We start from the raw sequence: 16179 nt of genomic DNA, 5'->3' as shown, positions 1-16179 counted from the left end.
GCTAACCCTCCATGTGATCTCCATTTCTGTGGCTCTGGTCCTGTTTTAGCTGTCCTTTTAGTTTGCTTTTGTTTTAGGTTTGTTAATAACTGAGTTTGCTGTCCTTTCACTGTTCATATTTTTATCTTCTTTTTCTTAGATAAGTCTCTTTAACATTTCATATAATAAGGGCTTGGTGATGATGAACTCCTTGAATTTGACCTTATCTGAGAAGCACTTTACCTGCCCTTCCATTCTACATGAAAGCTTTCCTGGATAGAGTAGTAATCTTGGATGGAGGTCTTTGGATTTCATGACTTGGTATACTTCTTTCCAGCCCCTTCTTGCCAGTGAGGTCTCTTTTGAGAAATCTGCTTAGAGTCTGATGGGTACTCCTTTGTAGGTGACTGTCCCCTTAACCCTTGCTGCTTCTAGGATTCTCTCCTTCATTTTCATCTTGGCTAATGTAATTATGGTGTGCCTTGGTGTGTTCCACCTTGGGTACACGTTCTTTGGGACTCCCTAAGCTTCCTGGACTTCCTGTAAGTCTATTTCCTTTGCCAGATTGGGGAAGTTCTCCTTTATTATTTGTTCAAATAAGTTTTTCACTTGTGGCTGTTCCTCTTCCCCTTCTGGTACCCCTATAATTTGGATATTGTAAGGTTTAAAGATGTCCTGGAGGTTCCTAAGCCTCTCCTCATTTTTTTGAATTCTTGTTTCTTCCTTCTTTTCTGTTTGGTTGTTCCTTTCTTTCTTCTGGTCCACTCCCTTGATTTGAGGCCATTTTCTTTCCATCACTATTAGTTGCCTGTGCATTTTCCTTCATCTCACTTAGTGTAGCCTTCATCTTTTCATCTAATTTGTGACCAAAATCAACCAGTCCTATGAGCATCCTGGTCATTAGTGTTTTGAACTGTGCATCTGATAGGTTGGCTATCTCTTGATCACGTAAAAGTATTGGCTCTGGGGCTTTGATTTGTTCTTTTGTTTGAGCCATAATTTTTTGGTCAGGTCAAGCCTGTTACATATGAATGGCAGAGCCTTAGGTGTTCACCAGGGTGGGGCAGCCCAGTACCTGGGTTGTGAGGCTGGATGTGGGAGCAGGTTCAGAGAGGTAACAGTGGTGCTTGTTCAGCTCTCTCTTGGATTTCAGTCCCCACTGCCATTTCCCACAAGCAAATTGGGCCCTTCTGATGCTGGTTCCCAGGTGGGTAGACTTGTGTAGGTTCAAGGACTCTGTGGGTCTCTCCAATAAATTCTTCTGTGAGGTGAGGAGTCTCTCCTGGCACCTTTACAATTGGTGCTTTTAGGCTTTATTTCCTGTCACTGGAGCCCTTGGTTGCATGGTCTGTCTCACTGCCCATTTTTGCTTAATTTATCTGTGCACAAATGTGTGACCTCTGTCAGCCCATTGCTTCCTGTGCTCCTTGGTCTGGCAGCCACCGCCTTTTCCTGCCGTGGCCCCTCTCCGCTGGCCGCCAACACTACCCCTCTTATAGGTCTGGTTGAATGATTGTCGGACTTCCACATAGTTCAATTTTCTGTCTGTTCTGGTTGTGTCTTTGTTTCTAAATATTTGCTGTCCTTAATTTTGGTTGTGTGAGGAGGCACAGTATTTCCACCTACACCTCCATCTTGGCTGGAAGTCACATATTCATTCTTTTAGACAATAGCACACTTGTCTGGATTTATAACTTAGATCAGATAGCAAACTGTGATATTAAACCAAAATTGTTATATTTTATAAAACCTGATAAGAATATTATAATAAAATATTTGTATAATATTTTATTAAACTCCTTAAATATTTATGCTAAATCATGTTCTTGCACAAAACATCTAATTCAAAATTTGTGAATCACTCTGTTCAATTGTATGTGAAAATTAATTTCCAAAAGTATGAGTAAGTTCTATACCTTGTGGTTTTGAAAATGTTTATTAATATATGCTTTCTTATAACAATTGGTTTACAAGTGTTACACTGAACTATTTTTTAAATTCATAATTCTTCCATGTATATCTATATATCTATATCTATGTATATTTTGCTGCCACAATATTTTTGGACAATTTCCATGCTGATTTCACCTGTTCACACTGGAAAAGTTGACTTATATATGATGAGTAATATAAGAAAACTACTTATATAAACTCACATAGTTATTATAGATTTTATATTTTTAAGTTCCAAAGGTTTGCATAATCAAAGTACATTTTATAAGAACCTTTAATTCTGCCATGGTTTTCTTTAGAGTAATTTACAAACTTTGTGAAAGATGAAAGTATGATTATGTTCTATGAGTTCATAAAGTATGTGAGTTTATAACTTTGAGAGAAGGGAAACAAGGGGAAAATATTTGCTTGCAACAAAGCTTCATACTATCTTTTGACACAACCACATGGCTAATTAGTGGCTTTGGGGGCGTTAAAAGATTATCTCAATATGCTATAGTGTTATAATTTACTGAAGATTATGATTGCCACCTTAAATGACATGATCCTCAAGGGCTAATGATACCTTAGGTAGTATAAGAATGAAAATTAAAAGGTGATGGCCATTTCAAAGGTTAATACTTGTAACCCCTTAAAGAAAATAAATTGATGGAATACAAGCCATTTTAAGGAGAAGCTTCCCTTTTATGGTGATATGACCAATTATTCTATTGCAGGTTCAGTAGACATATAATTGTTTCATCCGTTACCATTAAAATGTCTTTAAAAAGATTTGGAATGTAGAAAGTATCAATCTTTAATTTAAGATCCAAAATAAGGACTTATTTAAAATATGATTATTTGAAAAAGAGAAAAAATGTTTCAGGTTTTATAAAAATCAAAATGCACCCAGTAAAAAATGCCCCGGCCATTCGATGTCACTAAGGTGTTAAGCAAATGCCATTGTCATGCATCCTTTTAACATGCATGCCTCTGTTTATACATAAACAGCAACAGAATTTAGTTTCCTTTTGAAAAGCTTAAGAATTTATAGAGTGATGCAGATCAAAATTGATTGCTCTCTAACTAATAGGTTAGAGGAAGGAACTATCAGAGTGAGCATCATGAACCTTACCTCATTCGGAAAAGGAGCTGAAGTGAGAGAAATGGTCTGCTGGCTCCTAATTCGTGAAGTGACAATGATGAATGAAAGAAATTTAGCTCCAGCTGTAGCTGTATTTTAGCCCCCAGATAATTTTTTTCTGCTAGAGGATGTGAAAACAACAAAAATTTCAATTAGTAAGAAACAAATGCTTTCTTTAAAGTGGTACCTAAATGATGTTCATCAGGGAATCATTCATTTTTCTGGAAGAGAACTTTTTTTAACAGCTAAAGAAACACCCAAAAGCATGTAAGTCATTTGGGACCACATTATATATCTTAGAAACATTATAAGTAGTTCCTTTTTTCCAAAGTTAAGCAAGTTGAGCATCCTGTGGAAAGATAGATAAAATAATTGTTCACTTCATGGTCTTGTGCGCAACACCATGAAAAGGGGAAAAAATGCAAGGCACGAGGCTAAATTTAAGGAGACAAAAATAAACCGGTCATCTTTACCTGTTGCCTTATTTTTTCCAGGACAATTTAGCCCCACTTTTACAGAAAATACTTCCTTAAAAAGCCACTAAAATCTTACTGACAAACCCAAAGATTTTTCTTGATCTATCTCTTCAATCATTTACTTGTGATTGAAATTAAGCCCTCTATTTCCATAGCCATGAAATCAAGATACCCATAGACAGTATATTAAAGAAATGTATCACATCTGTTTAGAAATAATACAGGGAAATGAAGAAATTGCAGACTGGAAGAACATTGCTTAATTTTGTTGAATTCAAGTTCTGGATCTGTAAAGTGGGGTTTAATTTATTATAAATATTAAACAAAAACATGAGATATATTATAAACCTTAGCTACACTGATAAGCAATCCAACTATATGTAGCCTTCTACCTCATTTACTGCCTTGACTTTTCCCTTTTCTTTCTATTTTAAATGCTTATAACAATTCTAATAGCTGTAAATGGAATTATGCACATCTACTTTTTAATAGCTTCCCTTTGTCTCTTTCTGTCTTTCTCTGTTCTTTCTCATATATATGCTTACATATTTTAGAAAAGTACTCTACATATGTACATACACACCACCCAGTTTAAGAAATAAAATACTTTTTCAGTGAAACTTAGTCTTCTCTATATACTTCAGTTCTATTACACCCTTTCCCATCTTCAACTCCAAAAGCTATAACCACTTCTCATTAGCTTCAAAAAGATTATTGTGATTACCTTGAGTCCTTACGAAATTTTGTCATTCTCAATGTTTTCAAGTCTTCCTTGTTTATTACCGACATAGCTGCAACAGTTTTCTTATGCTCAGCATTTTCATGGTATATCTTTTGCCCCTACTTATACTTTCAAACTATCCCCATTTTTATGGCAAAATTTGTTCCCTTTCTCTTTCTCTCCATCTCTTCTTCCTTTCTGTCTCTTAACTTTGAAACATAGCTCATTTATTTCTGTCTAATTTAACTACCAATGTAATGATAAAGTCTATACAAATCCCTTTGGTGTTTAAATTGAATCTTACAGTTTCTAATGCATATCCTAATTATAATCAGTCTTAGTGTTTGCATTTCTATTCTAATTGCTTTTTGGTCTATGGGTCATTAAGAACAATTTCCTAAAATTTAAATTGTTGGGATTTATTTACCTATTAGTATTGATATATAGCTTTAGTATATTATGATCAGAAAAATAAAATACAATTCTTTCTCTGTCTAATAAACTTACTTTCACTTATTTATTACTTTTTTGTAGGCATATTTATTTTCTTATATTTAATGCAAAACTTTTTTTTCAGATTTTCTTTATTCATCTTAGAGAGGGAAGGGAAGGAGAGAGGTAAAGAACCATCAATGTACAGTTGCCTCTCATGCATTCCCTGCTGGGAACTGGCCTGCAACCCAGGAATGTGCCCTGACTGGGAATTGAACCATGATCCCTTGGTTTTGTAGGCCTGCACTCAATCCACTGAGCTACACCAGCCAGGGTGCAAAACTTTTTATTAACCGTTTTAATTTTATTTTTAGTCATTAGACTTAATTAAACAATAATGATAACAATCAGGTATAAAATTTTTATAGATCCTACTACATGTCAGGAATATCACTATAAGTTTTACACATACCAAGTAATTTAACTTTTAAAATAAATCTATGATGTAAACAGTATTATTGTATAATGAAATTGAAGAACAAAGGAGTAATTTTTATATACAACAGCTAGAGGAGAACAATGACATTGAAATATGGAATAACCTGAAAAATATTTTAGAGAGAAATGGTTTAACAGATACTTTTTATTTTTCATACTTCTAATTGGTGCATTTATGTTTTCAACTTGTTTCACATGCAAATATTCCCTTAGCTCCTTTAATGTGTTTATTTACCTAACTTTTAACTCCTTGATTTTTCAGTTCTAGTAATTTTGTGTTGATAGATTCTTTGTCTTGTTTGTGCATATGTGTGTGTGGGTATATGTGTTTATGCATGGGTTTATGTTTCTTTTGATGCAATTGTGCTAATAATCTATCCTGTTACTTCATCCCAAAGCTCATTGCCTTATGGGGATATCCATTATTCTCTTAGCCAATATGTATTCGGCAAAGGCCAGGACTCAGTGCTTGAAACAGCCAATTGATTTAGTTGTAGATAGAACACAAGCTCTGATATGAAGACCCATCCATAGGCACCATACTTTCTTTTTCTGTGTGTTTAGCAACATAAGCATCTTCCCAACAGTTCTTTGTATTATCTTCTCTATAATTTTTAATTTATTCTCTGTAAGTCTTGGTTTACCTCCTTGGTAAACACACAGAATATGATTCACACATAAAAGAAAACAACGTTACCATTGAGAGTTATTATCATATAAAAATACATATATAATTTTTCAATTGAATTTTATATTGTCATTTTAATTTAGAAAATGTTTGCAAACACACATTTATTTATTTTATTTTTGGAATAAAGTAGAGGCTGAAACATATTGAATGGTCCATGTTCAATTTCCTTTGAGAAAGAAAGGTCTGTCCAGATTACTTGTGTCTTCCTCCACAGAAATGAGAAACATTAGAAAGAATCCTACACTTGTGCATCTTAAAATACAAATAGATTTCATATCCAAGATATGTAATGTAAAAGGATACACTAAGATTGTTTTCTTCAGACAGGTTCATGAAGTGAAATTCTGTGATGTTTAATGAGTATGATTTAAGTAAATAATATGCACACTAAACATTTCCTATCTATGAAATTACCCTGCTCCTCCTGTAACCCACTTGAAAATAGTTTGATTATTACCAGATAGTTGTTAGATAAAGCAATTTATCTAACAACTATATATTACATATAGTTGTTATACATAATATATTACCTAGTAATATAATAATAAAATATAATTATATTGTTAGGTGATATATAAAACTATATATTATAAATTATATATACCTAGTTCTATGTACATTAATTTATGCATTTTCAGGAACATAGATAATCTATTCTCATGTCACTATTTTTATACAAAAAAAATAGCAGCAACTTTTATTTTTATTGTATTCTCTATTCCTTTGTACATTAGTTATAAAATACAAGTGATGATGAAATAAGGAAATATAATTATTTTGGTAGTTTTTAGTATGAGAACATATTTTCTCATTGTTATAGATAGGTTTGAGATATAAATTGTTGTTTACATTTTCAGTGAGAAAGCCTATTTTAAGTCTGTCTTTTCAATGTTTTCTGTGACTTTCGTTGTTTTGTGACAGTACTAGCAGACGTTTCACCCATCACGCAGTGTCATTGGCATTCTGCCACAATTACTAAACCCAGCGATGGATTGTTAGCTCTAGGGAACTCCCAAGATGAAGTAAAGCTTATTCAAACTCCAAGTAATTAACAGAAATGTTTACAAAAGGGAAAAGTGGTATATCAAACTTTCCTTTTCAAGAACAATAGTTTGATGTTGAACTTGCTTTTAATTTGAATATTTCCAAAGTTGCACTATAATTCTACTGTGAAAGTACATGTTCTTGTCTTATAAACACAGTCAGCATTTGTTGATTAGCAAGACCATGTAAATTATATTTATAAAAATGCACAGAATGGCACTCAAGAAAATATATTCTGCATGAGAGTGCAAGGAAATGTGCTTAAACAAAAGACGAATTAGATTAAGTTTTACTGGGTACATGTATAAACTGCTTAAACTCATGTGTGAAAGAGATTAGCCAAAGAACATGCAAGGTCTTTCTAGAAATAGTCAAGCTATTGTTAATATAATGAGAATGGCTTTTGCAACATTGATGTAACCTGGCAGCCTGGGAGAGTAGACTGGAATTTCAAACTTTGCATTAAGATCGAACATTCCTCTGCAGAAATTATTCAGATGATTCAGAAGGCCACAGCTGTGGGCAACTGGTGATTGTAGTTTCATCAAAGCAATACACCTGCTCATGCATCATGTCTCCTGCAGAGTTTTTTTGGGAAACATCAAATCACCCAGGTGACTCAGCCCCTCTACAGCCAATATTAGGCACCCTGCAACTTCTGGCTTTTCCCCAAACTAAAATCACCTTTGAAACAGAAGAGATTTCAGAACTTTAATGAGATTCAGGAAAATATGACAGGGCAGCTGATGGAGATTGGGAGAACTGTGTGAGGTCCCACGGTGCCTACTTTGACAAGTACTGAAGCATCATTGTCCTATGTACAATGTTTCTTGTGTCTTGTATCTTTTTCAAAAAAATCTCGATTTTTCATATTACATGTCTGGATACCTTCTGGACAGACCTCATAAACACATATACACGTAGCCCATGGACATGGTCAATAATCGGGTGAAGACCAGCAGGGGGTGTTGAGGGCTAGGTAGAATGTGTTTAAGAAAAGTGAATGGGGCCCTGGCTGGCGTAGCTCAGTGGATTGAGTGCGGGCCTGCAAACCAGGCGATCGAGGTTCGATTCCCAGTCAGGGCACATACCTGGGTTGCAGGCCAGTTCCCAGCAGGGGACTCACGAGAGGCAACCATACATTGGTATGTCTCTCTTGTCCTTCCCTTCCCTTCTAAAGATAAATAAATAAAATCTTAAAAAAAGAGTGAATGGGGATATCTGGAACAATGTCAACAATACAAAAAGAAGAAGAAGAAAAGAAAAAAGCTGACATTACCTGATTTTTTTGCAACCCTCACTCAGCTTTCCCGTTTACCAAAGTGGCCGAGATAATTCTTAGCAGAAATTGTCTGGAGAGCAAGAATAACACCAGATAATCAGCACCAACATGGAAAATAGGGTCCACACCTATGTAAGCTCCATGACTTTTTTTCATTCCTAAGGAAATGAAAATTTCTCAGTTAGTGATGGGGAAAAAAACCCCTCCTTACCTAATGGTCTGACTCTCTGACTGGAAGTGAATTTTCCCATTTAAAAGTGTATTTCTAAGCATATAAAATAATTTACAAAGTTGTAATCAAACTCAATGAAAAGCCAAAAACATCTGGATTTGGAATACTACCTAAAATAGAATGAGTTTAAATCTCACAGTACCTGTCCACTAAGTGGAATGTTTCAGGTTAATTGATTACACTGATTTCCTTTAACCTCATATAATATTTCCATCCTCTTCATGTCACAGAAAAATATGTTACCTAAAAGTTCTGATTTCTTTTTGAGGGATGTTGATCACAATTAGACACAATACAGGCACACTGTTCAAAATTTAGTTGATACACCATAATAAGTAAGAAAAAAAGTGCTTCATTATTTGAAAAATTCTTTGTATGAATTAAAATTGATACATGCTTAGAAGTGTTCACAGAGATTCCTAAGTATTTGAAAGTAAATATAAACTTCTTAGTTAAACTGCATATGTAGTAGTCTTTGTTTAAAGAAATAATTCTGATAAAAGCTTTACATCTTTTTGAAAAACACAGGAGTATTTAAACTTGTTCATTAAATGAATAGATTTTATAAATGTGCATGCATACAATGATAAAGCTTTAGTTAATTATTTTTGCTTAAATTAGATGCATACAGTTGGAATTTATAAATTCAGAAACTAGTTGGAATTTTTTAAACAGGTATTTAGATGATAGATATATAGATGACTGATAGATAAAGATATACATTTATGTTAAAATATTTACATGGGGAGATAAAGTCACTTATCTATTAAGAGTTCTTTCTGTAGTTAACTTTTTATGTAAGTTTGTAACGGAAGCTTAGGAAGGAGCAGCACTTGTTGCTGCTTTGCCTGCTACACAGCTATCAAATCCTCAGCACACAGTTTCCTCTTCAGAGGGAGACTATTTGCATGGGGAAGCTCAAATTTTTTCTACAGTTTCACCCTGAATTTTGTTAGAAACCCATGAAGATTCCAAAAGGCCATGGGCCCAGCTGCTAAAGCATTAGGAGTTACTTGTTGAATACACACAGCAAATTACAAAAGTATATTAGCTACATAGCAGTACTCTGCTACATAATATAAGACTACTATGCAAATGTTTAACTAATAAAACCAAGATTCACCATTAAATTGAGCTTAATTTGCCCACACTGGATCACTTATCTTAACTCAACGTGTTATTTCTTACAGTAACTTGTTGGGTTGGTTAATTTTAAAAGACTGATTTAGGATAGTAAATTTGAGATAGCAGAAATCTTTGGCATAATTTATGAGAAAACATTTAAAAATCATTGGAATGCAAGAAAGCTAGGTTCAATTTGTCATGAGACATGATAATAGTGATTGAAGAACATAGATTTTGGCGTTAGAGTACTTGAGTTGCATTCTTTGGGTTCTGTTAAATATAAGTGGGTGATATAGTTAGCTCTGATTTGAAATGATACTGGAATAATTAGAAACAGTGTGCGGTAAACTTCAGTCTGATTAGAAATGACCTAATGTTAAGAGTACTGATCATCAATCTCTATCACTACATTTTGATTTGTAGATCAAGGTGAATCTGATGTATCTGGCAAAATGTGTTTATTTTAAATATTATTTTTCTTTTTAGAAAAGCAGATTCCTTTTGAATTATTTAAATGTCTCCTAAGTCAGCTGTTAAAATAATTACTCTTGGGAAAGTTAGATTACTGCGCAAGCTTTTGAGTTACTGAAAACAACAGATTCATAAGATTCAGAGATTGTCTTGGACAATTCATATTGTATAAAGTATGTATGCAAGTAACTCAAAATGGATGGTTTGAGAATGTATACTAACAATTTATTAGCTTGAATTGTCAATAACCACTGAGTAGGATCTACTTTGTGGGATGCATATTGTTAGGCCTAATGGGAGATAATATAAAATGAGTTAAACTCATTGTTGTTAAGGATTTTACAATTGTTTTAGATATAACATTAGCTCAAAATACATTCTAAGTTTGGGATTTTTGAATTGATGCATTGATTCATGCATCTCAGATGTAGAGTATGACACTCTCCCCACTGAGAAACAGAAAAAAAAAGACTACACACACAATAACCTAAGTTTACTAATGTCTTATTCATGAATTGATATTGGTGCCCTCTCATGCACTTTCCTAAGAAGGTCGTGCATCATTCATGGTAAATCTAGAAGGACAAGGTTTTTCACATTGTGGAGTCATTGACAGTGTTGTCCTCATTTATTCATCAACTTTCCATATTACAGTTTGCAAGTTTCTGCAAATGAGAACTAACATCTAATATGTAACTAATCTAATGTTTACAATACTCAGTCAACACAAGGCATAGAGAATCTCAGCACTGAAATCAAATTTGAGGGTAAGCATAAGAAAATAGCAAAGGTGAACATTCTTTTAAAATTTGTATGATGACTCACCAAACTACAGTATAAAACATATGACAATGTGTAGCATTCTATTTAACAAGTGTTTTAAATGTTTTATTGATTCAGACCCAAGCTCATGGGGTCCACCACATTGTAGATGAGGCACAAGAAATTCACATGGACTACTGAGTCCTGTGGAGGAAAGGGACAGCATGGCTTCTCTCTCAAGAGGAGAAAACACCTCGGCCCTTGCCTTGACTGGTTTTTATTTCTTTTTCTGGGCATATTACATGATGGTCCTCATTTACTATGCACAGGTTCGCTTTAGGTAGTTACCTTTTACAGAAATCAAAGGAGATGCTGCTGCTAATCACATCACAGAAGAAGGATATTTGCAATTGCAAAGGAATAATAAGTGGTTGAACTGGTTATACTCACTCTTGGATTTTAGGAAGTTACAGTAAACATTTTCTGCCTCAATTCAGGGTGAGGGAATTTTAGCAAAAGCAAGCCTCATAGCAGTCTAGGAACAATGCAGGCCTGATTCTCCACAGGAGAACCTATCTGTGGGCGTGGGCCCTATCTATGCCCACACCACACAGAACGGTCTTCTATATTTTATCTTTCTTTTTAAGATTCAGATGGTGTTTCTAAATTTGAACAAATAATAATTTTGGTATCTTTTGGTAAAAATATTTTATGAGGCAAGAGGTAACTTTGAAATAGTTACTTGGAATTATTCTTGCTATTTCACTTTATCTACAATGATATTTGTGTGACTTCTGAAAGCATTACCCTATTCACATACTTAAACAAAGTATGTTGGTAAACAAAGAATTTTCAAGTCAATTTAAAAGTTTTTCAAAGAAAGATGTGCACTAAATAAAATCCAAAAAAGGACTTCAATCCCCACTAGTTTTTAAGAACAATCACATGACATTAGGGAGACTCAAACTCTACAAGCCTTGTTTTAGTAATATTTGTGTAATGGTTAGATTGATTTGGAACCTGATCATTATGATTTAGGAAACACAGATAATAGTGTACTTTCGTTTGGATCTATTTATCTATAAAATTTGTTTTACAAGTAGGATGGTCATTAAATACAATTATCAACATAAACTTCTAAAGCACAGCATTTTATGATAAAACTCTACAAAATAATAAAGCATATTCAATTATGATGCCAGTATTTAATAATTAAATCAACATGAGTCTCGAAGTTATTTGAAATGTACCTGCATGATGATACATAGAGTGCAGTAAGTCACATTTCAAACCACAAATTTCAATTCAAATCAAGCAATAAATATATACATAAGTAAGTTAAGCAAGATTTTTATGTAGAAAAATGAACTTCTTTTATCTATACTATATAAAGGTTTTAAACTACTTGTTATTTTAGCTCATTCATTTTAATTTGTATTTTTTATCTCTTTAATATTATAAAAATATTTTAGCACAGCATTTCAAGTATACAACAAAACATTAAAAAATAAGCAGATAAATAGACATATTTTGGGGTTATTCCTTAAGAAATTTGACTAATTAGATTATTGATAAAAATGTGAAGACTAATAAATATTGATATAACTCTATTTACATTGTTACAATTTTTAATAATCAAACTAACTTCTCTAAATTTGGAGGTAACAGACGTGGCCATGTGAAAACACACTTTATCTGTTTGCAGAGATTTGTTTACTTTTGTAATAATAACCCCTGAATATACACATCATATAAAATAAAAATTAAGTATGCATCCTTCTGAACTAAATTCACATATTCAAATAAAAGCATTAAGAACATAATTATGAAAATATTTATATGCGTTGGTACCTAGTTTGGATATTAGTAGATAATAATTAAAATGCAGTGCAGCATTAAGGGTGAAACATCACTTTCAAAACAAAATGATTCTGATTCTAGGTTAATTCCTATAGTCATATTGAAGCATAAAGAGATTTTGGCTCAACTTCATCTTAATGCCATTATAAACTAATTAACACCCATAAAAATATACATAGCTGTGTGCAGAATGTTATGAATGTGTTACTGACATTTTGCATGCACGATATTCTAATAAACATGTTGCTATGAGAAGCTGAAATATAAAATACAATCCATATGCTTTCAGATAGTCATACACAAATGTTAGAAATTAGTTTAGAGCGTATAGTTTATTACTTACTTTCTACATTCCTTCCTATGAACCAACGTACAAACACAAAATATCGAAAACACCAATGTACTACACCAATACATTATATAATGTAATACCAATGTATAAAAATAAAATATCAGTAATACCAATGTGTTTTAGTATAATATAGTAAAATATAAAAGAGTATGGTATACATGATAGAAAATAAAGAATTAATAGGTGAACAACATGGAATCATGTAAAACGAGTGTTTATATTTGGATGCACATTAAATATGTGAGAATTTTCTTTACTTCTAGAAAGAAGTATGATCTCTCAAATGACATCAGCTCCATGGTATTTTACTTGTTTTCCAACTTTTGATGTATATATGAATGCATAAAATTATCTCTTACTACATGACATACAACCAAAGGAGAGATGAAAAATACCAGCAGACACTGCAAGAAGCAACTAAAGAGGTGAAGACTGTCGTGGACAGCAGAACATTTGGGCAGCATTGTGGCCACTCAGAGACACGGAAACAGTTATGACAGAGTCACTTTTCAACAGATACATCAGTTTATATATGAGATCTGCTGATTCTTTTCTCTCAGCTCCAATCTAAGTATCAGGTGGAAGACAAATCATACATTCTTCAGACTACATTTAATCCATGGACATTAATTTGTCTAAGTCTATGAAGGTATAATTGATGTCATTGTTCTTCTTGTGAGAAAATATTAGGTGTATTGACCTCATTGCAGTGAACTTTTGTGCCCAAGTATAAGCTAAATAGCTGTTTATAAAACGTACGTCTCGGGAAGAGGTGGCCATTTGTTATTGGCTAACTGGGGAATAGAGAGTGAAGGGAAGTCTTCCCAGGAACCCCAGACAAAACCCAGGAATAGAAACTTGCTCCAGGTTTGATTGTGAAGTTAACATATGTGGTGGAGACACACATCAACTCTACCTATGTGTGCAGTTCTAGTTCCCATCTGATTTACTTATTCTCTACTTTAACATTTTCAATCTGTAAGACAGTGACTCCTAATTATGAAAAGGCTGTAAGATGAAGTGATATGAGCATCAGTTCTGAAGCTGTGTGTTCTCAGGTTTAGATGCCATTTATTAGCTATTTGAACTTAAAAATCTCAGTACATGCCTGGAAATTATAGGTCATTATTATCCTATATTACTCTTTCACAAGGTGTTTTTCTATAATAAATAGGTGAAGCTTCCGTACCATGCAGGGTTTATAAGAGTCCCCCATGAATGTGGGTCTTCTCTCAATACTAACCGTTTAGATGCCTATAGAGGTTTAGCTTTTGAAAAAATGCACACTTACAGACTATTGTGGTATATATTAAAACGTACATATTAGGGAGAATAATTTAAATTATCTATGTGCAATAGGTGCATCCACTATAAATTTGGTTGTTTCTGGCCACAGGATATAATCTTAACATGTGATCCCATGTTTGTGTTCTTAGATAACTACCAACCTGAATTAAAACCTATGTCCACACAAAAATCTGAACATATGTCTTTATAAGCTTTATTAATAATGACCAAATATTAGAAAAAAAACCAAGATAGCCTTCACTAGGTTAAGGATAAACAAACCGTGGTGCTTCCATACAAAAGTGCAATTCAGCAGTGAAAAGGAATGAGCTCCCAAACCACAGATAAACATGGAGAAACCTAATTGAAAGAAGCCCGTTTTAAAAGGCTGCATAGTGTAAGATTCCAATAATATGCATTCTGGAAGAGGCAAAATGATAGAGACAGTGAAAATATTAGTGATGCCATGTGGAAGGAGATGGGCAAATGAAAATTGACTGTGAGTGTTGATCGAGAGCATGGCTCCATTTTTTTATGTTGGACGCTGACAGGTTTTAGTGGTTGTACCTTGTTCTGTTCTTGCTGCCCGACATGTGAGCAGATTGCTAAGACAATTTTGGTGTTCCGTCCTTTAGCACAAATGGGACTTTCAAACCACAGAAGTCCCTGCCTTTGGGAAAACTTCACTCTCCACCCCCAACTCTACCCTCTACCAACCATAAAAAAACAAAGCCAGGTTTGTCCATTTGTGTTTTTTTTTTTAATCTTGCTTCCTAAAAAACATTTTGGATCTGTTTGGGAATCATCTTGCTGTCCCCCAAAAGCCTCATTATGTGAGACATAAACCTTTTGGCAACAGTTTGGTCTGTGTGAAGCATCAGTTACTTAATCATTTGAACCAAGTTTCAGGTGAACCAAGTTTTTGTATCTATAGAGTGTTCACAACAATTGGTGCAATGAGTGATACATACAATAAGTCTTTCTTATTTTGCTCAGTCACTAACTGGTTTTGCCTCCCACTGTCAAGGATAGTCTTTGAGCTACTGATCAGTGACTACCTTGCATTTCAAACTCTGTTGCTTTATACTGCATTTTCTGAGTTTTTCCCAGCTTCTGTCTTAACTAACCTGTATGAGAAAAGTGTCAAGAGTGGGCATTTATCAATAGCACTGTGGATACAAGAGCCTCCTCACAGTGCCCTAGGTTTATATGCCTTTCCCCAGAAACATCTGTGTGTTTCAGTTTGAACCCTGTGTCTTGGTCCCAGCATGAAACATGACTTAGGTCAGGTTCAGAGAAACACATCTCCCCCCACAACTCTTCACTGTGTGTGTCAAGCAGACATCAGCCTCTGTTCCACAGAGTACTCGGGAGAAAGACTGATAACCTGTGCAACATAAGTTCAGTGAGTGGTCACTCATCTGCAGGAAGAACAGTGACTATTTGGCATAATGAGGTCATATGCGTAAAGGTAGGCACTTCGCTTTATTACCTTTTTCTTTGTCTGTCTATGCCTCTACAGCCAAAAATAACCTTGATTTTCATGGCTATATAGAAAAATCCCTATAGTACTGTGGCACAGCTAACAGATTATTTAAAATCTTGTCATGGAGATTATTTGAGAATCTCTGGAAGAAAAAAATACTTATCAATATAAGCATGGTAGAGAGGAATTCTTGAAGTTTATAAAGTAATCACAAAATAGCACACACAGACACAAACAAATGAATAAACAAAAAACTTAAGCAGAGGTTCATAATTGGAAATGATAAATAATCCAAAATTTGCAAGAACAGTTTATATAACAAAAAAGATTAAAAGGCACAATTAACCTTGTTAACTATAAACACTATTTTGTACAGTAGCTCTCTAGAACTTTATCATTTTGTGT

Source organism: Sturnira hondurensis, unplaced genomic scaffold (genome assembly GCF_014824575.4).
Source record: "Sturnira hondurensis isolate 20B ecotype Veracruz unplaced genomic scaffold, ASM1482457v3 Scaffold0000880, whole genome shotgun sequence".
Taxonomy (NCBI): Eukaryota; Metazoa; Chordata; class Mammalia; order Chiroptera; family Phyllostomidae; genus Sturnira; species Sturnira hondurensis.
Note: the sequence above shows the minus strand (reverse complement) of the source record.